This window comes from Entelurus aequoreus, linkage group LG24 (assembly GCF_033978785.1).
Source record: "Entelurus aequoreus isolate RoL-2023_Sb linkage group LG24, RoL_Eaeq_v1.1, whole genome shotgun sequence".
NCBI lineage: Eukaryota > Metazoa > Chordata > Actinopteri > Syngnathiformes > Syngnathidae > Entelurus > Entelurus aequoreus.
Genome location: NC_084754.1, coordinates 21711240 through 21734892, shown reverse-complemented (window position 1 = coordinate 21734892; position 23653 = coordinate 21711240). Strand labels below are relative to the sequence as shown.

General features: G+C 39.4%; 1 long non-coding RNA gene across 1 annotated transcript in view; it reads right to left on the bottom strand.

Moving 5' to 3' along the window:
• Nucleotides 1-2040: 2040 nt before the first annotated feature.
• The window catches only part of LOC133641724 (uncharacterized), a 408940-nt gene continuing 387327 nt past the window's right edge, over nucleotides 2041-23653 (bottom strand). The window contains exon 6 of the long non-coding RNA XR_009824330.1: nucleotides 2041-2088. This is a non-coding gene — a long non-coding RNA (uncharacterized LOC133641724). The remainder of the gene's footprint in view (nucleotides 2089-23653) is intronic.

The following is a 23653-nucleotide window of genomic DNA, read 5'->3' as shown; positions in this document are numbered from 1 at the left end:
TGGCTGAGTAACAACAATATGAACACCACACAAGGGTTAAGGCATTAATGGCTGAGTTTGACGCCACTTATGGTGACCTAGTTCTCCATGCTGATGTTTGCTGGCTGAGTCATGGCAAAGTGCTGCAAAGATGTGTTGATTTGTTGCCAGAAATAAAGAAGTTTCTGTCAACGAGGAATGAGAAGCACCAAGAACTGTCCGAAGACGCATGGCTGCTTGACCTGGGGTTTTTGACAGATTTAACCCCAAAACTGAATGCTCTAAACACAGAAATTCAGGGGGGGGACAAGCACATGTCCCACATGATAAATGCAGTGAATGCATTCAAGGCCAAGTTGTGTGTTTGGACTACTCATCTGAAAAAAAGGAAGCTAACACATTTTCATATCCTGGAAAAAATATCTCAAACCATCAAGGAAAAGGCTGTTTTCCACCCATAGGTGTACTGCACACACCTGGACAAAGTGACAGCAGAGTTCAGTGGGCATTTTGGAGAGGTAAATGTAATGGAGGACATTGCTGCTTTTGTATCAAAACCTTTCCCGCCAATTGATGGAGAACAGCTAGCAGCCGAATTCAAACATGCATTTTCTTTACAAACTGATGTTGCATAAAAATAATTGATTTGCAAAATGACAGTGAATTGAAAGTCAGTGCAGAGAACAGTGACTTTTGGGGACGAGTAAACATGTGCACTAAAACTGGCTGCCTACCAACTGCCTCAGACTAGCTGTGTGCAATTATGAGCCAACTTAGAAAATACTCCCAATGTTCAGTCACAGTCATTACGCTGACTTGAGTGACACATGTTGGAAATTAAATGTTGCAACTTCATACGCTTTAAATTTACATGGCAATTCATATTTTCTGTTAACTGCAAAATATGAATTTTTTTTCTTGCAAGTCAACTTTGAGCAAAACTAAAAGTAGCAACAGCAAATGTGTATATTATTGCCTAATAAAAGGCTTTAAGTTTTTATTTTTATTTTAAGCAAGTTATAAGCTTAAAAGTTACATGGCAATTCATATTTTCTATTAATTGCAAAATCTTTTATTTTTTTCTCTTACTGAAAAGTTTGAGCAAAACTAAATGTGGCGACAGCTAAGGTGTGTATTATTGCCAAATAAAAGCTTTGAGTTGGAAGGAATTGAGTCCTTTTTTAACTTCTTCAAAAGGTGATCTTTCCCTGGTTCATAACTGAGACCGGGGGTTTTGGGCCCAAAAAGGTTGGTGACCACTGGCTTACAGATTTGTAGTCGTAAGTAAATAGCCAACCAAAAGGTACTTTTGATGTGTACCATCAGGTTATCACACCATACTATCAAAGGTGGATAGCAGAAGATGCTCTTTTCCGTAGCCTCCAAAAACCTTTCTTCAGCAACTCACTCCATCTGTTCTGCGCTTTTCAGCATAACATCTGAAGTCTGCTGCAAATGTAAATCTTTTACTGCAAGAACCATGTGACAGCAAAATGTGCAGGCTTCCCACATTGTGGCCAGATGAGGTCTTGATTCTCTGAGGTCTGCCTCTCATTTGTTGTCTACAGCAGACCACAGCTGGGGGAGAAAAAGTGTTTTCTGCAAAATATCAGACGCTGAATCAAGCAGTGAATCACAGGGAATCAACAGGCACGTGCAGATAAATATTTGTGCCGAGTTTCTTTAACACTGAGTCTTTTTCTCCACTTCACGGGATGATTCACACGCACACCCAACTGTGATCTCGGAAAGGTAAACCTGCCACACGTGCGTCAAAGTCTGATGGCTGACATAAGGATGGTGCACACACATGAATAGGAGCCTTCACTGAGGGCACGAGGGAAGTTCTGCTTTCATTGCAGCGGCTTTTTTTTTCTCAAAACACGAATTCTGACCCAAGGCATTAAGATTTGTTTGCATACAAACACACACTCTCATGCACGAAGCTGATAAAGACATAGTCACCCCTCACCTCAACTCTCGGGGTTGCACAGTGACTCCAAACTCCCAACATGTGAGGTGCCTGAGAACGTCTCCTCTCCTTATCGCTGCCTCTCTTTCCCTCACTCACTTCCCAACCTGTAGTCAGCGCGTGGCTCTCATTACGTACTGCAGCAGTGAAATAGGGCAGGGAAAAAAGGAGGGGGGTTGTAAATAGGTCCTGCCCAGATTGATGAGACAGGCATCCAAAAACACCCTCAAGAGCAAAAAGAGAGAGTACTTCCACTATAAAATGACAAATAACTACGTCCAATTGTTCACATTTTCGGAACCATATAGAATTATTTGTTCTCTGTTTTATTGCCCCTCCACTGTTCACAAATATTTTCTTCTTTTCCCCCCATGCTGTCGCTGTATCTAAATGTGCACACACATATAGCATTCTTGCAGTATGAGCCTCAGCATGCTCTAACTGTCACAGAAGGAGAGGAACTTCAGCTATATTGTACACACTGTTAGGTTACACGGCTTGGCTTATTTTGCTGGTAAAAATCCAATCCCCAAATCTCTTGACCGGTTGAGCTATTGAATAGACAATTCAGACAAATGCAAAGGTCTGGCGGCAGACTACTGCATGTGAAGTTGTGTACTATGGCTCACTCGGCTGCAAAGTTCTCTCTCCTTCCTCACACAGACAAACACACACACACACACACACACACATGCAAACATAGTCTTACTTTAAGGTTTAAAAGACAGTGACACTGTCTTTCTAGAATGTGAGGAATGCACTATGCTAACTGTGTGAAAAATGAGTCGGTTTCAAAGCAAACATGCCGGGAATCTTCATTAGGCTATCCATTCTTGTTACCAAGCAGAGAAAAAAGTACGTACAGTGGAACCGTGACTTACAAACCCCTCGCTGTATGAACTTTTCGATTTACGAATCACAGACCGAATAGAAATATGCTTTGTTGTACGAACCTTGTCTCAGGCTATGTCTACACTGAGCCGGATAACCCCTTAAACGAATAATTGTTTAGCCCAAGCCCCACTAAACCATCGTTTAAGGCAGGGGTGCTCACACTTTTTCTGCAGGCGAGCTACTTTTCAATTGATCAAGTCGCGAGGATCTACCTCATTCATATATATAATCTATATTTACTTATTTATGAAATATATGTTTTTGTTAACAAGTTAAAGGTGTTTAATGATAATGCAAGCATGTTTAACACATATAGTTAATATTGTTAATAAATTAAAGGTGTTTAATGATAATACAAGAATGTTTAATACATATAGTTAATATTGTTAACAAGTTAAAGGTGTTTAAAGATAATGCAAACATGTTTAACACATATAGTTAATATTGTTAACAAGTTAAAGGTATTTAAAGATAATACAAGCATGTTTAACACATATAGTTAATATTGTTAACAAGTTAAAGGTGTTTAAAGATAATGCAAGCATGTTTAACACATATAGATTCCTTTCTTTCATGAAGACAAGAATATAAGTTGGTGTATTACCTGATTCTGATGACTTGGTGCTGTTAAGTTATTGTGGCTCAATTTGCCTTAATTTTTTTTATGTTAATGTATTATTATTTAATATATATTATTGTTTTAGTTGCTTAAGAGATATTCCTGGCTCCGAATTTGCTCATTGCTATTTCTATGTTTTTGTGCATTATTTGTTGCCGTCATCATTAAACGAACAGGTTACTCATCAGTTACTCAGTACTTGAGTAGTTTTTTCACAACATACTTTTTACTTTTACTCAAGTAAATATTTGGGTGACTACTCCTTACTTTTACTTGAGTAATACATCTCTAAAGTAACAGTACTCTTACTTGAGTACAATTTCTGGCTACTCTACCCACCTCTGCATACAAGTCATTGATGATGAGTAACTATTTTCATGTATAACACTGCATTATTTGCAACATACTGGAGAGAGGGAAATATGACAAGGGAGGTGATACTATGCAGTTGATATCTGTGGTCATCTAGTAATCTAATCAGGACACAAACCAGAGCAGTGCTTACACCCCAAACGTGACCCTGACCATGACCGCACACATAAGTTGGATGAATGAGTTATAGAGAAAAAAATAATAACTAAAATCAGAAATCGTTGAATTGGCTAATGCCATACATGGATTGTCCCGCTTGTAAACATGCAACTCCCCCGGATTTTCTCTCCACACCTTTTTCCCCAGTTACCTATTGGAATCGAAACCACTTTAAGGTTGAAAGAAAAAAGCAGGTCTTTATAATGTTTTAGTATTCAAAATGATGTGAATGTTTGTGTTTATAAGTACCGAGGCCTTGAACCCTGAGTCATGATGTAGACTTTGGGAATCTGGCACAACTTCCTTTCTCTACTGGGCGGTCAAGTCTCACTCCCCCATAATCTTCCCAAGTCGTTTTTGTGTAGTTTCAAACATCCTTGGTCCAGTTCTGTCATGGACCCTAATGTGCTCAAGATGATAAGATTGATTCCAGTTTAGGTCCCACATACTCTGTCGTCTGTTTGCTGCATACTTTCAAATGCAAAATACACAATGGATGTGTCCTGCCTATGTTGATGCGGAGGATTTGAAGTGAAGGGAAGTTTTGCAAGACACACTCACTGGAAATTGCTTATCCCAATTCCAGTCAAAGGCAGGAATTACCATCATCTTCAGGGGGTAGACAAATGTAGTGGGGGTGGTTGGAAAATGAACATAACTGCGGCTTTCAATACCCTGTTCAGGTTCGGAAACTTTCACAATGTTAATCATTGTGAGCAAAGTTTATCAAGCATTAGGAAAGGACCGCTACAAGTACATTGAAATGTGATGTCATGTAATTAATGGAGAGTAAATACACAAATATGGCAGGCAAATGATTACGGCTTTAAAAGCATTTCGGTGGAACCTTAGTTTTCAGTAATAATGCGTCATAAAGGGTCACTTAAAAACCAAATACATTTTTTCTACAGAACAAATTAAAATCTAATTAATCCATTCCAGGCAACCAAAAATATTAACACAAAACCGAATTCAATGTAATATAATATTTTGTAGAGAATAATTATAGTTTTGCAATTGGGAGACAGTATGTTTGTGTGTGTGTGTGTGTGTGTGTGTGTGTGTGTGTGTGTGTGTGTGTGTGTGTGTGTGTGTGTGTGTGTGTGTGTGTGTGTGTGTGTGTGTGTGTGTGTGTGTGTGTGAGAGTAACTCTGCGCGTGTGTGTATCAGTAAAATAATGTTTGTGTCAATTTTGTGTTGAGCTGTTTATACATGTAATATCTTTTACATGTCCTTTTCAGCCACTCAGGCAAATCATATTGTTGATGTAGATGCCCATAATTGCTGTACAGAATTGCTTTACAAAAGAGAAGTGTGGGATACTTCTCTGGTGGTCTTATTTGTATTTGACCTTATTAAATGGACTTATATTTAATGTTTGGCACAGCCGGACCGGAGCAGGAGGGGATATAAAGACGAAAAAACATAGGGGAAATTGTGGGGACAAGGTGGGGATAAGACAGAAAGACAACAACAAAAACAACAAAAGAACATCCATCCATCATATACGATATGTACAAATATGACACCAAAAATGATACCAAAGAACCAGTTACTGAAGTATATAGTAATAACAAAGAAATGACAAATAACATTATTGCACTACAAATGGAACAATAAAAATACCAATATAAATAACACTATTGATAATGAATAATAATAATGATACTAATAATAATAACCTATATTATTAACATTACAATCACTTTAAATGCAACAATACATTTAACCTGACTCTCGCCAGATCCTTGTAGTTTGCTGAGCTCCACACAAGAATCTGGGCTCGAAGGCATTGCAAACTCCTTCAAGATAGCAAAAAATAATGAACCAATCAGGATCGCCGGGCGGGATTTCATAGATGTGACATAGCGCCGAAGGGACTATTTGATTCAAACAGCAATGGCGGCACGCAGCAAGGAGTCGTGTGCTGACATTGATTCTGCTATTGCAACTGTTTTGCAACATCGATCGAATATGAATTCTTTAAAAGATGAACAGAGAAAGGTATTGAAGGCTTTTATTGGTGGCAAGGATGTTTTGGCTCTTCTTCCAACCGGGTTTGGATTCCCCAGCGTTGCTCTCATCAGCGTCACGGGTTGATTTCGATGTGAGTGGTTGAAGTAGCACGTCATTCAAGATAACGGACAAGTAGTTTATCCAATCACATACAATGATTTTTTTTACAAGGCCCCGCCTTCTGAAATACATCTCCTATTGAGAAGTCCCAGATCCTTGTGTGGACCTCAGCGAACTATAAGGATCTGGCAAGAGTCAGGTTAACAATACATAAGTGTAATGAATGAATTACAAAAGAAAGCAGATGGGGGGAGAGAAGCGGACTATTTTAACCTTATAGATTGTTATGGTAAAAGGTAAAAATAGGTTAAGCTTTATCATAAAGCAAATTGCCCAGTCCCATGTTAATAGTATTAAAAACTTAAAAATGATCTGTTTAAGATACACGTACTATATATGAAAACATAATCTCAATTGATTGCAATAAATCACGAGTTAACTACAGACAACATGTGATTAATCAAGATTAGATATTTAAATCGTTTGACAGCGCTATTATATTATACAGTATATACAGTATATATATACTGTATATATATATATATATATATATACAGTGTTGGGACTAACGTGTTACTAAGTAACGCGTTACTGTAACGCCGTTAGTTTCGGCGGTAACTAGTAATCTAACGCGTTATTTTTTATATACAGTAACTCAGTTACCGTTACTGCATGATGCGTTACTGCGTTATTTTACGTTATTTTTATGTAGTATCGGCTAGAAACAGAAGATCTGAGTGTGTTTTATTGGAGCGCTCCGGTGGAAAATAAGAGGCGTGCTTTCTGTGGGTGGGGGAAAGCACGCCTCCCCGCAGGGCTAACAACCTTCACTTTACCCGGAAGAGGGTCTTTACAGCTGAGGGTGAATGACGAGACCGGCGGTTTGTTGCAACTTTGTGACTTTATTGGACGCAGCCATCCACCAAGCTAGAACACCTGCACACACTCACTGTCGCCGCTCCCTCACCTCTCTCGCCCACTCACTCACTGACGTCACTCACCTCACATGTTGTCATATCTTAAAGGGCCACACACACACACACACATACGCTACTCTCATAACAACTAACAAGACATCATGGTGAAGCCAGAAGTCGAGTTTTTTAACATGGAGACATTCTCAATACTTTTCTTTTGTCGAGCACAAAGAAAATAACATTTTAGTTAAATGTAAGTTGTGTCTTGGACCAAAGATCCTATCTACTTAGAGTTAAAGTTAAAGTGCCATTATGTTGCAGCTATTTAAAATAGTTTTGTCAATTTTTTCTGGCCTGAAATAAATTGGCCCTTTGAAACATATCTTTGTCTTTGTGTGTTGTATGTAGACCACATTGTTTGTGTGTTGTATGTAGACCACATTGTTTGTGTGTTGTATGTAGACCACATTGCTTTCTGAGTTCAGTGATGCAAATGCATGTCAAGTTGATCAACAGATGGTATTATTCTCCAGTGCAATAACAGTACTGAAATGAAGGCTAAAAGGGCATTAATGGGAGCCTTAAAAAAAAGGGGGAAAAAAGAAGTAACTAAATAGTTACTTTTCACAGTAACGCATTACTTTTTGGTGTAAGTAACTGAGTTACTTTTGAAATAAAGTAACTAGTAATTGTAACTAGTTAATGGTTTTCAGTAACTAACCCAACACTGTATATATATATATATATATATTTATATATATATACCTGTATATATATGTCTTAATTAGATTATCCAAAAAATAGTGCTTGATACCGTGGTAGAGCGTAATATGTATGTGTGGGAAAAAATCACAAGACTATTTCATCCTGTCAATTTTTTTTAAGTTGATTAAAATTATGCAAAAATTATATACAGGTATATATATATATATATATATATATATATATATATATATATATATATATATATATATATATATATATATATATATATATATATATATATATATATATATATACACACCACAGTTAATTTACTTTTTGCATAATTTTAATAAACTTAAAAAAAATTGACAGGAATGCAATTCTACTGTCAGAATGTCATATACTAAAAAAATTTAAATGTTGTACATGAACACACGTCATTCATTGGCTCAAAATGTGGTAACTGTCTAGTATGAAGGGCACATTTGTAACAGTCTAGTACAGTGGTTCTTAACCTTGTTGGAGGTACCGAACCCCACCAGTTTCATATGTATATTCACCGAACCCTTCTATAGTGAAAAAAAAAAAAAAAAAAGTCAAATTCAAGACAAAGTTACATGTTTTTGGTAACACTTTAGTATGGGGAACATATTCTGAGTAACAAAGACTTAATTTAGAGTTATTTGGTTAGGGTTAGGGTTAGGGTTAGAGCAGGGGTGGGCAATTAATTTTTACCGGGGGCCGCATGAGCAACCCGAGCACTGCTGGAGGGCCACACCGACAATATTTCAATTAAGTTTTGCACAAATTATTTTTGATATACCGTCAGATAGATAATAATAATAATAATAATAATATTTTCATTTAACCTAACTTATCTTTATACAAAAGCAGATGGCTTTTGATGGTTTTATTTTTAACACTTTCTTACACAACACTTCCTGATGTATATTACAATACAAAAATTTCAATTTCTGTCACTTCATCCTGCATCCTCTTTGTTGTGAACGTAGCACGTCTGTAAGGTGATTGGCGAAGAAGGAAGAAGCGTTGCTGTTACGGAAATGAGGAGTGAGGATTGGTTTTCCTTTTGGAAAGAACGAGATAAGTTGAGCTGTGTTAGTATAGCATTGTAATGGCCATAGGGGTCCATCGATATATATATATATAATAAATTGCCAGTCACAGTTAACTTGTGCTCAGCTGGGAAAATAAATATATATATATACTTATTATGTCATCCATTTACTTATTATAAACTGTTACAGGCGTATTTAATAATCGTGTTAATATTAAATATGTACGTAAATAATATGGGGGGATATAAAAGGCATCCGGTTCTATCAGACCGGGCGGAAGCGGAAAGTGACGTCACTAACCACCTGGAGCACCTGTCAGACGCAGTGTTTTTTGCCACGGAGCCACTTCTTGGAATAATCTGCCTTTTTGACTTTTTTGGTGTGCTTTCCATTGGCCTGTGGAGAACCGGGAGAACAGGGACTCTTTCCAGGAGGAATTTGAGTTGGATGCGCAGTCTCGGTACCGTGAGTACACTGCTGCGGCTTTCAAACATTCATCGCTTGCCCGTACGTGCATGTCACGCTACGTGCATGTCACGTACGTAACTTTTGGGACTTTGGGGAAATATATGTGTTGTATGAACTTTGGGCTGTGGGATTGAGTGTGTTGTGTGGGTGTTTGATTTAAATTGGCGGGTTATATGGACGGGAGGGGGGAGTTGTTTGCTATGCGGGATTAATTTGTGGCATATTAAATATAAGCCTGTTCGTTTTGTGGCTGATAGTTATACATGTCTTGTGTTTATTTAATGTATTAATCATTCCCAGCTGAATATCAGGTCCCACCCGTGACTCCTTAAATGCGTAGTGGCAAAGACACCCGGGGAACTTGGGTGCGTTTGTTACAGCATGCTCAATAAAAGTTTAAAAAGAACGTCAGACTTGGTGTGCACTTCTTCTGGACGCTACAATTGATGTCACAAGTGGGATGAAATGCCTTCCAGTTCGCCTTGCCATCAAACCTGGGAGTCTGCATTGAGGGCGGAATTCCCCCCGTGGCAAGCAGCGTGGCTGCACCTGTAAACGCTCGCTCACTCTCTCTCTCTCTCTCTCTCTCTCTCTCTCTCTCTCTCTCTCTCTCTCTCTCTCTCTCTCTCTCTCTCTCTCTCTCTCTCTCTCTCTCTCTCTCTCTCTCTCTCTCTCTCTCTCTCTCTCTCTCTCTCTCTCTCTCTCTCTCTCTTGCGGCGAGCTCCTCACGTGGCACGTACCTCCCGATGACGTTTTACTTCTGACACCAATTGTAGCGTCCAGAAGAAGTGCACAGCAAGTCTGACGCTCTTTTTAAACTTTTATATAGCAAGCTATACTAACACAGCTCAACATATCTCGTTCCTTCCACACGCACGTCTCCTCACTTCTCATTTACGCAACTCAAGAAGACAACATCTACTTCAGCAGGTGGTTACACTATATTCTTTAAACACAGCAACATGTGTACCACAAATAAGCACACGGCTTTACCTTTACTTGGCAGTCCATGTCTTTTTTAAAACACGCCATTCGTCATCAACTTTTCTCTTTTTAGCGTCTCGGGGATAACCGGGCATCACTTGTCACTGTGCGCCTTCCCTCACAGGACATACGCACATATAACACTTTTCAAAATAAAAGCAGCACAGTTGTATTGCACGCACGACAATGATGTTTTTTTAAATGTATTTTGTATTTGTGATTGCCGCTGCGCGCACGAGCATACGTCCACACGGAAGTAATACAAATAACGCTTTTCAAAACAAAAGCAGCACTGTTGTATTGCACACTCGAAATAGATACTTTTTTAAATGTATTTTGTAATTTATAATTGGCCTCACGCGGGCCGGACAGGGACGTACAAAGGGCCGGATGCGGCCCGCGGGCCGCAGAATGCCCAGGTCTGGGTTAGAGGGTTAGGGTTATAATAAGGCCATGCCGAATAAGGCATTAATAAGTACTGAATAATGACTAGTTAAGAGCCAATATGTTACTAATTTGCATGTTAATAAGCAACTAATTAATGGTGAATATGTTCCCCATACTAAAGTGTTAACATGTTTTTTTTACTGGTGCACAAAATGAACCGTGCATGAACATCACCTTGTTCAAAGAACAAAACCAACACAGTGCATAAACTCACAACAAATTACACACCTGCAAATCAGTGTGACTTCTGCTGTTGCCGTATCCGTAATACGCTGATAGGGAGAAGTTTTTATTTACACGATGAGTCGGGTGTGTCTTGACCTCCGCCGAACCCCTGAGCCTGACTCACCGAACCCCTAGGGTTCGATCGAACCCAGGTTAAGAACCACTGCTCTAGTATGAAGTGCACATTTTCAACAATCCTGCAATAATATTGCAACAAGGTGCTGATGTACGCTGAAAGCTAATGTAACTCCACACATCCATGAACAACTCAGACTGCACTTAGTAGCTTAAAGTCGCAATTTACTACCCAAAACACCAGTCAAAATCTCCTCACCCATCTTTGTACTGATGTATGTATTGACCTGATCACTGACCATATAACAACTCGCGCCACCTTTCAGGTAACCATCTTCAGTTAAGCTAAAGGAGCATGTACGGTGAAAATAAATTGCATGAATCATTTGTGTTTATATATGAATAATGCAATACTTTTCGTGATTAATCTGTCACAGCCTGGGTGCACTCCAGTGCGCATTCATCTGGGCGCACCTCCAAGAGCGCGCCGGCGCTCGTCACTCCAGCTGCAGCAAGCGGCCGCATTCAATCGCCAATCAGCAATCTACACACCTGCGTTGATGAGCTTCCGTGCCTTCTTAAGCCAGCGCAACATGCTATCCTGTGCCAGAACGTAACAACCTGTCCCCGTACACATTCCTCCGTCCCCTGGTTACGAGAAGTGTGTCTCGTTTCCCCGTGTCCCCCTCTGATTCTCTAGCTGCCCTTCTTGGATCTCGAATTCCCGCCTGGACACAGACTTTTGACGCCTAGCTATTGCCCCGACGTCCTGCCTGGTCACGGACCTCCGAGCCTGTCTTGCCCCTCTTGGTCTTCCGCTTCTCGCTCAACACTATCAGTAACATTCAACAGTTAATTTCCACACATAGTTGCACACCACATACATTTTGGATTATTTACACACTTCATTTTCGTATTTATATATATATTGTGTTTATATATATATATAAATAAATACAGAGCTAAACGACGTCCCTGCTGTCTATGCCGTCTTCTTCCCCTGTACACACGTAACATAATCATATGCATTAACACGTTAACTTTTTCTTACCCATGAATTAAATGGGTGTTGAATAGTTTTCAGTGCAGCTGGAGTATATGTGATGCTGCCTATAGGGCCTTCATACTGTAAACAGCAGAAACAATTCTAATAATCTTTCTAGTCAGGCAGATTCTCCCACTCCCTGCCAAATGTGAACACCTGTTGTGTCATTCCTCACAGTCTAAATTACTGGCAGGTGTTTCCATGATTAAAAAGTATTCGTATTACATGATAATTTCGAACATGTGTACTTTACAGTGACCTACCTAACAGTATGGCCATGAAGACACAGTACGGATGGCTTGGGAAATGTACGAAAGCCTCAACATATGACACTGGCATGGAGTTCTTACAGTAAATGTACATACAGTAATGGAACGTTGTAGACCGAATGATAAAACATGCATGTGCGTGGCATGGGTGAATTCATCAGATGATTGGAATTCACACCCAGCGGGAACAAATTCTTTCTTGGTTCACTAAATAGAAAAGAAAATTGAAGTTGAAGGTGAAGGAGGGTTTACATTAAATTGAATATGTGAGCATGAAAGAGGAAGCATGGAAGAAGAAAAAAAAAAAGTGGAGCTGAGAGAGAGGACATTTGCACCAACACCTGCTGCTTTTTGCCCAAGGTGCAAAGCTTACAAGTTGGGTCAGGCAATGATAACACAACCTGTTTTAAGAATGTGTTATAACTTATAGATTTGAATTTAAGTTTATGACATTATCATAATCCATCTAATATGCAAAGAAAAACATTTCTAAACGCACAATCATATGTTGTAAGTGTTATGATTATGGCCAAAATGATAGTGACAATTATTTGTATCGATATTGAAATCACGATTATTCATTATTAAAATAGATTGTACATTTAAAGGCCTACTGAAATGAATTTTTTTTATTTAAACGGGGATAGCAGATCTATTCTATGTGTCATACTTGATCATTTCGCGATATTGCCATATTTTTGCTGAAAGGATTTAGTATAGAACAAAGACGATAAAGATTGCAACTTTTGGTATCTGATAAAAAAAAAGGCTTGCCCCTACCGGAAGTAGCGTGACGTAGTCAGTTGAACACATACGCAAAGTTCCCTATTGTTTACAATGATGGCCGCATGAAGTGAGAGAGATTCGGACCGAGAAAGCGACAATTTCCCCATTAATTTGAGCGAGGATGAAAGATTTGTGGATGAGTAAAGTGCAAGTGAAGGACTAGTGGGGAGTTGAAGCTATTCAGATAGGGAAGATGCTGTGAGAGCCGGGGGTGACCTGATATTCAGCTGGGAATGACTACAACAGTAAATAAACACAAGACATATATATACTCTATTAGCCACAACACAACCAGGCTTATATTTAATATGCCACAAATTAATCCTGCATAAAAACACCTGCGTGTTTGTTACGCTAGCTCCTAGCTCCTCTGCTAGCTCCTAGCTCCATAGAACACGCCAATACAATTCAAACACCTGATCAACACACACAATCACTCAGCCCAAAAGACCGTTCACCTAACCCAAGGTTCATAAAGCTTATATATTTTTAAAAAGTTACGTACATACGCAAAAAAAAGTTGCGCACATACGGTCAAGCGATCAAATGTTTAGAAGCCAAAGCTGCATACTCACAGTAGCACGTCTGCGTCTTTGTCATCCAAATCAAAGTAATCCTGGTAAGAGTCTGTGTTGTCCCAGTTCTCTACAGGCGTCTGTGTATCCAAGTCAAATGTCCTCCTGGTTAGAGTCTCTGTTATCCGAGTTCTTCCATCTTGACTGCATCTTCCGGGAATGTAAACAAAGAAGCGCCAGCTGTGTACTGTTGTTGCTCACTACGTTCGAAAAATACGTCCATTTCGCACCGACAACTTTCTTCTTTGCTTGCTCAGCTTCCTTCTCCATAATGCAATGAACATGATTGCAACAGATTCACGAACACAGATGTCCAGAATACTGTGGAATTATGAAATGAAAACAGAGCTTTTTCGTATTGGCTTCAATGTGGAAGGCATACCCGTGTTCGCCGGTCTACGTCACGCGCATACGTCATCCTCAGAGGCGTTTCGAACCGGAAGTTTAGCGGCAAATTTAAAATGTCACTTTATAAGTTAACCCGGCCGTATTGGCATGTGTTATAATGTTAAGATTTCATCATTGATATATAGACTATCAGACTGCGTGGTCGGTAGTAGTGGGTTTCAGTAGGCCTTTAAAGACAGATCTTGGTGTAAGCCAAAAGCATTTGGGTTTGACAGCAAAATAATAATATGAGACAAAGGAGGAACACGTCGGCTTTAATTGTATTTAAATCTGGGTCTAATACGCAACATGGCTATTTAAAAGGGACCTATAATGCAAAACCAACGCGTCTAACCTATTGGTACCTGTTTCTGTGTATTTGGGATCGGGAATCATTTTGGTGATTTAACCCCCAATTCCAACCCTTGATGCTGAGTGCCAAGCAGGGAGGCAATGGGTCCCATTTTTATAGTCTTTGGTATGACTCGGCCGAGGTTTGAACTCACGACCTTCCAGTCTCAGGGCGGACAGAGTAGTGTATAGTTTGAACTTATCTCTTTCAGTACACTCACTAAAACAACCACATAGTTGACAGGGAGAAGACGCAGTCGAAGTGTAGCCACGTATATAAGACCACCCACAAAATGGCGCATCCTGAAGAGACAGTGAGAAATTATCTTGAAGATGGTCTGCAAAACATAATCTATGCAAAAAATTGACCAAAGAACCACCATTAAATGTTGTGTAGACCATAAGGAAGTAGTTTACATGTAAAATAAATCATATTCTGACCCCTTTAAGGAAAGATACAACCTGATTGGGAGATTCTTCATTGCTTTGCAAGATACTGACACAAAACTGTAAAAACAACAATGGAGCTCCTTAGTGTCAAGAAATGGAAGGTTTTGCCAATTAAAAATCAAGATTTAAACCCTTTAGAGGCGTGGTCACAAACCTTTTTGAACCCCTGATCATTGGTCTCGGCCATGAACCAAAACAACATCACGGCCTTCACAGACTGAAGTCAAAGATTAAACAGGCAACATGTACCTGAAGTATTCAGAGTCAAAATGTGTGCCTCAGCTCTGTCGGTTTCTGTCCAGGAGGAAAGCACTCATGGGGTATAGCTATAGCAATGCACTTATTTTCCCCAATATTTTCAGGATTTCCAGGCCAAGTCCCATAGATCGACTAGTCAGGCGAGCCCCCGCTTGCAGATTATGCATTGTACCTTCAGAAGAGGAGGCTGAAGGGAGTACCCCTCCGGAACAAACACTGAAATAAGATGTGGTGAAAGCCTAAAAAAAAGCATCACAAAAGAAAAATGCAAAAGTGTGGTGGTGTTGATTGGTCACAGGCTTGCTGCACTTTTTGCAAGCAAAGCAAATGAGACTAAATATTAAGTTTTATACCCTTTAATCTATTTTAAGTCTGTTCCAATACTCAGTCCTACCTAAAATATAGTGTTCTGTTACAAATAATGCTATTTTCTAAGTTGCGTATCAGATCCATATGTAACATTGACCTCTTGGTCTCATACTCATCCTTTGACGAAATGTTTTAGTCTACAGCAAAACCTATTCCAATTATTTTTGGAGGGGTGTGCATGTTTTGTAAGAGGCCAAAGAACATCAGTGTTGTCCCAGCAAAGTAACATAACAACATAATATTGTGACCCTAGTGCACATTGTCTTGTCAGAGCTTGAGAGTTTGAACTTGGCCAAAGGCATGTCCCCATTTAATCTGAATAGCACTTTACCAAAGACACATGTATCATTGTTCAACAATTTGCATTCATTTTCAATGTTTGCAATACATGTCAATGCAGGCTGCTTTTTATTCTCACAGATACCCGTCCAAAGATGCTTAGTATAAATTGTGTCCAAGTTGACAATGGTACATGTTTTTGTTTACTTATGACTTGCTTTATAGGGATTACATACTATTATTGTGTGTTTTAGAGTCCTGAAATACAATATGTCTAAGGCAACATATTGGTTATCCAGGGTAAATCCCACCTAAACTTATCCTTGTCCACACTCACACAATGGTCGTTTAAGACCCCTTCACCCCTTCCTTCCGCCAGCACAATGCAACCTAGTACACATGTGCAGAAAATGCTTACGTCATAGTCACCTCCAGTGTTGCTTTTTGTGCAAGTTCTTATATTAAATTCAACTTATCTGAACAATATCCAGTGTTGTGGTATTTCAATTAACTGGAATCCAGTGTGCTGTGGGGCCCTATTGTAGTGAATCACACCTGAGCCATCATAAATTAATCACATCTTTAATGGACATGTAAAAGGAAACATTGTGATGAAGAACATTTGACAACAATCAATCTCGGGATCTAGATATCTGGTCAGGACACCCTTCACTCTTTTGCCTTCACCTTCATTGTCCATTCGTTTTTGGTGACTTTGTATACTCTGGACCTAGACGTTGAGTCCGCAACATACAAACGTACATGGCGGACAATAACTGACAGTCTGCTTTGCCAGCCCGAATGCATTTGATGTTTTCCGTAGTCTTCACTCGACGGCCAGGTAATACAAAGCACACGCTACCTTTTTAATCACATCCACGGGAGCCGGCGTTCGCCTTGTCTCCCCTTCGACAAATGCACAAAGTTTTTCGGTAAGTAGAATCACAGCTGACCTGGACATTCGGAAGTTCTCTTGCCGTCTGAGAAGTGTTGTATACGAAATAGCTGCAATCGCGCGTTTTCTTCACTTAAGGTATTCATGTGTGATTTCCACAAGCGTCTGTACATGTAGAAAAATGAGAAACACGGGCATGTCTGGATGACTCGCCTCCATCTTTCCAGTGGTTAGCTCCGGTTGTTATGAAGCTGGCTGTGGCGCATTCTTTCTGACGTCACTTCCTGTGTGAGGTGCAGTCTTTCTGACTTCACTTCCTCTCCGAACTCAGTTTGTAAACGATCAATAAGTCCATACAACGCTAAGAGCCGGAGATTCAAGAAATACACGGCGCACTTACCCGTGTAAGAAATTATCCAAGGAGGGTTACCTTAAACAATGGTTTAGTGTGGCTGACACGATGCTTAGGCTAAATAATTATTTGTTTAAGGGGTTATCCGGCTTAGTGTAGACAAAGCCTAAAGCCACCAACACCATCTCACCAATCATCCGGGACAATGTGATGTGTTTGTGTAAAGTTGAATCCTTGAAAAACGTGCAAGTCCTGAAGTGGCCCAACATGAACATCAGGACAAACAGCCGATTTAATATCTGAGGAGGTTAATAAATGCTTGCTCATATAACAATGGGTTATTAGTGTCAATATGCTGACTACTTGCCTTGTTTTACTGTAACCAGTTTCCTTCTATTGTCTAAAATAGTTGTGTATTACAGGTAGTCCTCCTTTTACGACGTCTCAAGACTTCAAAGACTCACCTGAAAATTAGTTTGTAAGAGGCCAATTAATACCTATTTATATTTTTTTAGCACTCTCCTTAGTGTAAGGCAGGCTACTCTGGTGGTAGTGCACACAAAAAAGGAAAGCCATCACTATGGAAATTAAATTAAAATTAAAAGCTCAGAGAAAGTAGAGACACCCACCAACATTGGACACACTTTTGGTCTCAAACGCTCGGCTGTCGTGACATTATTAAGGTTAAGGCTGGTATCCTCGAGAATGTTAAAGGCTTTGCTTCCAATAAAAGCACAGTAATAACTGAACAGCATAGTGGTATGCAAGTGGATGCCCTTAACCCTGGTAGGGATGATAAAGCAGCAAATATGTTGTTACCTGATACATTGGCTGAGATTTTAAACGGAATAAAGATGAGGAATTGTTTTCCTTTCGTGTTGCTTTTTTATTGAATTCTGGAAATATTGTTTTTTTGCTGTTGTTTCTTATATTGCGTGTACAGTGTGAGTGACTTCAATGGTCATATAGGTATGTGTTTTGACTAAAATTTGACTTATAACACATCGCAGGAGCAGAACTCCTTCGCAATCAAAGGACCACCTGTATATTCAATCTTATTTCACATTTTAGAAATCACACAATGGCAATGTCATGTTACAATATCCCAAATGCAACTGCGCAACCATTGATTGAATATCATTTTTTACTGCAACATTCATGTTTCTCAAACAAGCCACCTTATTTCTACAGACAAGACAGACTAAGGGACAAATACTCGACATACTGTGTGAGGGAACCCATGACGCCAGTTGCCACCCACGACACTGTCGGGGTTACTTAGACGGTATTAAGGTGGACAGCCAACCTAAAAATGTCACGTGTATCCGAGGCCACGGGGAGACAGAGAAAAGGACCACAGACCTCAGCAGTGTACAATTATCCAAAACAAGAGTCAAGCCAATCCTCACTGAAAGTCACAACAACTCACAAGTAGATATGTCCCAATTCTTCATCCTACAACATTTTACTGAGGTTCTGAATAGTGTGGATTAAGCATGCTAGATAGCGATTTTATGGTAGGATTGCACACACGCACCATGTGTTTAGGGCCGAGCTATTCAATTAAATTGTTCTAGGAACCTCTAGGGTGTCAGATTTCTCCCTTCACTATTATTCTTATTTTGAAAACCAGCAACCTATGCAGTGTTCTTGGCACTGTTCTTTTATCAGTTATACATTTCTGAAGAAAAATAATCTTGCTGTTGTGGATGCTTGCCTTTAGGAGGTTAAAATGCCAATGCAAGGATATTCAAATGTGTTTACAATGGTCCAAGTTCCTCTATACCAGAAGTTCTTAACCTTCTTGACTTCAGGGCCCAACTTTTCCACCACAGAGGGGCAGAGGGCCCACTCAAATAATAACACTGAATTAGTAACCTTACTCTTGATTTTAATGGTATTTAATAATTATATAACATACTTACAGTTTAACAATATACACCTTGTCAAATTATATGAAACAATGTGTCTATCAAAGATACTATCAAAGCATTGGTCAGGCTAATTACAATAATAAATACTAATTAAATATACTACAAAGGAATGGACTAATAAAAACAGATGAAAAATACATTTACATACAATTACACAGTGGTACAATACATTCTAACTAAACAAATAAATACATAAGAATAATAATGATACATAATTTTAAAAACGGCGACTTGTCCAGGGTATACCCCGCCTTCCGCCCAAATGCAGCTGAGATATGCTCCATCACCCTAGTGACCCACCACGGGACAAGCGGTAGAAAATGGATGGTTGGATGGAATATAAAAAAAATTAGATAATAACGATGATAATGATAATAATAATAATAATAGCAGCACTGTGTACGTGTGCCTAACAATAAGAAGGTCCTGGATTTGATCTGGGTCTTTCTGTGTGGAGTTTGCATGTTCTTCCCGTGACTGCGTGGGTTCCCTCCGGGTACTCCGGCTTCCTCCCACCTCCAAAGACATGCACCTGGGGATAGGTTGCTTTGCAAAACTAAATTGGCCCTAGTGTGTGAATGTGAGTGTGAATGTTGTCTGTCTATCTGTGTTGGCCCTGTGATGAGGTGGCGACTTGTCCAGGGTGTGCCCCACTTTCCGCCCGAATGCAGCTGGGATAGGCTCCAGTACCTCCCGTGACACCAAAAGGGACAAGTGGTAGAAAACGGATGGATGGATAATAACGATAATAACAATAATAATATAAATACAAATAATATGTGTTTCTTAAACTGTCAATAAAATTAAAGCAACTTTAGTCATACGTTTTGCGCTTAAGAAACTTTTCTATGACTTTAGCTTCAGACTTCTTCTGGTTTTTTTATATTGTCATTACTGATACAAGTGGTGGAAAAGTGTATTACAACTGAGTACTGCTGCGCACATACGGACGACACCTGAGAAACAGATATTTTTTGGTGACCCTAGAGGGGGCCCTTTGTTAAGAAACACTGCTCAATACAACAGGAGCACTCTAGTGTTTTAGGAAATTGCTGCAAAAATGTTTGTCTCCCGAACTTTGAACTGAACTCAGGGAGAATCTTGGCCCAGTTGAATTATTTTGGTTAAGGCCATCTGTTTGGGATTTTACAGAAATCCTAGTTTTAAAAAAAATTATTATTATCATTATTCTTAGACTCTTCGTCTTTTAAGGGAATTCCCAGAAGGACAGTTGGCAGGGAACTTTCCCATTAGAAATTAATAGAAAGACTGAAAAAAAGCTATCAAATCACAAAGATGGCTTGATTATACACTCGACAACATTCATGCAGGTAAAGAAGACAAGTCAAGAGAAAAGTCAAATAATCAATGAAATCGAGCTGGAGAATGACTAGGCTCGCTCAGGAGTGCACGGGTTTGCCCTGGCTTTTGAGTTTGTGGATTATGTTCTATTTTAATTCTATCAATAAAAGTGCAATGTCCATGGTTAAGATTGTTTTTATTTTTGTGATGTCACTTCCTGTGAGGATGGAAGCACTGAAAACAGCTTTGCAATGATTCATAGTTCTCTGACTATTTTGGCACTTTTCCCGACTACTGATCTTGACCACAATTCCAGATCTGTCGGCTCGAGAAAGTAACTCGTCGATAAAAATGAGTAACTGCTGCAGCGACGATCCCTGGAAAGAACTGCTAATCATCGCTAAACTCTGAACTTCAAAGCCTTCAAACCTCCAACAGCATGTGCAGAAAAAAATATTATTTTCATATGTTAATGGAACTTATTTTTTTTACATGACAAAATAATAAATCCATTCTATCCTGTGCATAATCGGCATGTTCTATTCACTCAGTGTTTAGTGACCAACAGGCTCTATAACACACACCTGACGGCGCAAGAAAGTTAAAAAAAAAACTTACCATATTTTCCGGACCATAGGGTGCACATATATAACGCGTACCGGATTATAGGGCGCATTGAAGGAGTCATATTAGTATTTATTTTTTTCTAAATGTAAAACACTTCCTTGTGGTCTACATAACATGTAATGGTGGTTATTTGGTCAAAATGTTGCATAGATTATGTTTTACAGATCATCTTCAAGCCGCTTTCTGACAGTCGCTTCGGGATGCGCCGTTTTGTGGTCGGTCTTATTTACGTGGCTCACCTTCGGCAGCGTCTTCTCCCCGCCATCTTTGTTGTAGCGGTGTAGCGTGCAAGGACGGGAGTGGAAGAACTGTCAAAAGATGGAGCTAACTGTTTTAATGACATTCAGACTTTACTTAAATCAATAACGGAGCAGCATCTCCTCATCCGGAAACAACAACAAGGCCGGAAATGTGTCCCGTGAAAAACCGTCCGACCGGAACTCTAATAACTAAAGTTCTTTGGGTGAATAATGTAAACTCACTCCACCGGTAGGTTTTAGTGCTTTCATGGCGAGTTTACTGACGGATATAAGTAACAACTTTAAACTACTTTATATTAGAAATGGCAAAAGCGGAGGATTAATGTCACATAACAAGAAAATAGAGCAAAAGAGGAAGCTTATCGACTACGGTGTCGGAACGGACTAAAAAGGGAGACGCGCAATTTTTTAGGATTTATGCAGAACTCAAATACAGATCAGCAAGTACCAGAAGCTAAGAAAAGTTGCTTTTGAATAATATTGCGAAACAAAACGGCAGATAATATGTCTTACCTTATACACACACCATAATAATACTCGTATGTTTAATGCGCCGACAATACATCAAGCAGAGCGGTTTCATAGCTTACCAAAGTCGTACTAAAAATTCTGATAGATTTTTGAGCGCCGTGTGCCATGTTCTATATTTTCAATGAAACATTTAAAATGTTGGTGTTGTTTACTACATTTACATTGCCATCATAGTGCAGTCTACACGTATCTCTTATGTTTGACTGCCATCTACGGGTCACACTTGTCATTACACCATGTACCAAATAAAATTGCTTCAAGGTTGGTAAGCAAAACCAGAATTATTCCGTACATTCGGCGCACCGGGTTGCAAGGCGCACTGTCGAGTTTTGAGGGGAAAAAAAAGGATTTTAAGTGTGCCTTATAGTCCGGAAAATACGGTATTACCTCCATTTTGCCAAAATCTTCATTAGCTTTGGACTAACAATTATAGACCAATTCTAACTTTTGTGTGAAGTATGTCAACTGTGGTGTCTTCCTCCAATCTATTGTTAGTAGTCACTGTGCTATCTATGCCTTTGCTTTTAGACTTGGACAAACTTTACTGATCCTCTATTATCTATTATTACACCCAAAATGTGGTTTCTTCTACTCTTTCAGTATCTACTCTGTCTATTTGTATTTCTCTTCGACTTTCTCTTGTGCTGTTACCAAATAGCATTATCTTAGTTTTCCTGAGATTCAATGATAGTCTGTTTTTGTCAAACCATCTCTTTAATATGTTAATTTATTCTGTTGTTTCTTGTATTAGCTTCTGTGTGTTCTCTCCTGAACCCAATGCAGATGTTGTGTCGTGTGTTTACATCCCACAAAACACTAGTATGTGGCTGTGCAGTGTTGATGAACCTTTACTTCCCATACTTGTCTTCTTTCTGTGTTGTAGGGAAAGCGATGTAAAAGCTTCTCACAATTATTGCGGGTAGAGCAGCCTCGTGCTGCACAACAGGGCAATTTTAATCAAAAATTTAACGAGGAAGCGTCGCAGACACATAGTATCAAATCAAAGTTAGTAGCAGTCATGGCACCCTGTAGTCATGTCAATGCGTTTTGACCAATCATTGAGGAGAACGCCTGTGACCGAATTGGCCATACTCTCTTTATACACGACTCTGCAAGTTGACGCCCCCACTTTAATAAACGGCGCTAACGAGTACATGTTAGCAAGCAAGCCCAAAACGTTGATGTTTCATTGAAGAGATAGAGAATATTACACATGACGCTCAAAAATCCAAATGTTTTAGTACGATTTTGGTTTGATTGATTGAGACTTTTATTAGTAGGTTGCACAGTGAAGTACATATTCCGTACAATTGACCACTAAATGGTAACACCCGAATACGTTTTTCAACTTGTTTACGTCGGGGTCCACTTAAATTGATTCATGATACAGATATATACTATCATATATACTATCATCATAATACAGTCATCACACAAGATAATCACATTGAATTATTTACATTATTTACAATCAGGGGTGTGGGGTGGGGGGGGGGTGGGGGGGGGACATCAAGTAGTGGACATAGAGAGAGAGAGATCAGAAGGCATAAGAAAAAGAAAAAGTATCTGCATTTGATTGTTTACATTTGATTATTAGCAATCCGGGGAGGGTGTTAGTTTAGGGTTGTAGCTGCCTGGAGGTGAACTTTTATTGCGGTTTTGAAGGAGGATAGAGATGCCCTTTCTTTTATACCTGTTGGGAGCGCATTCCACATCGATGTGGCATAGAAAGAGAATGAGTTAAGACCTTTGTTAGTTCGGAATCTGGGTTTAACGTGGTTAGTGGAGCACTACTAGTCCGAATCGCTTGATGGACTGTCGGGACATTACAGCTACCGTAGTCAGACGTACATACGGGTGTTATTATGATGTGTGTGTATGAGGATCCCACACTTGAACCTATTAGTTAAGTTAAAGTTAAAGTACCACTGATAGTCACACACACACTAGGTGTGGTGAAATTACCCTCTGCATTTGACCCATCCCCTTGTTCCACCCCCTGGGAGGTGAGG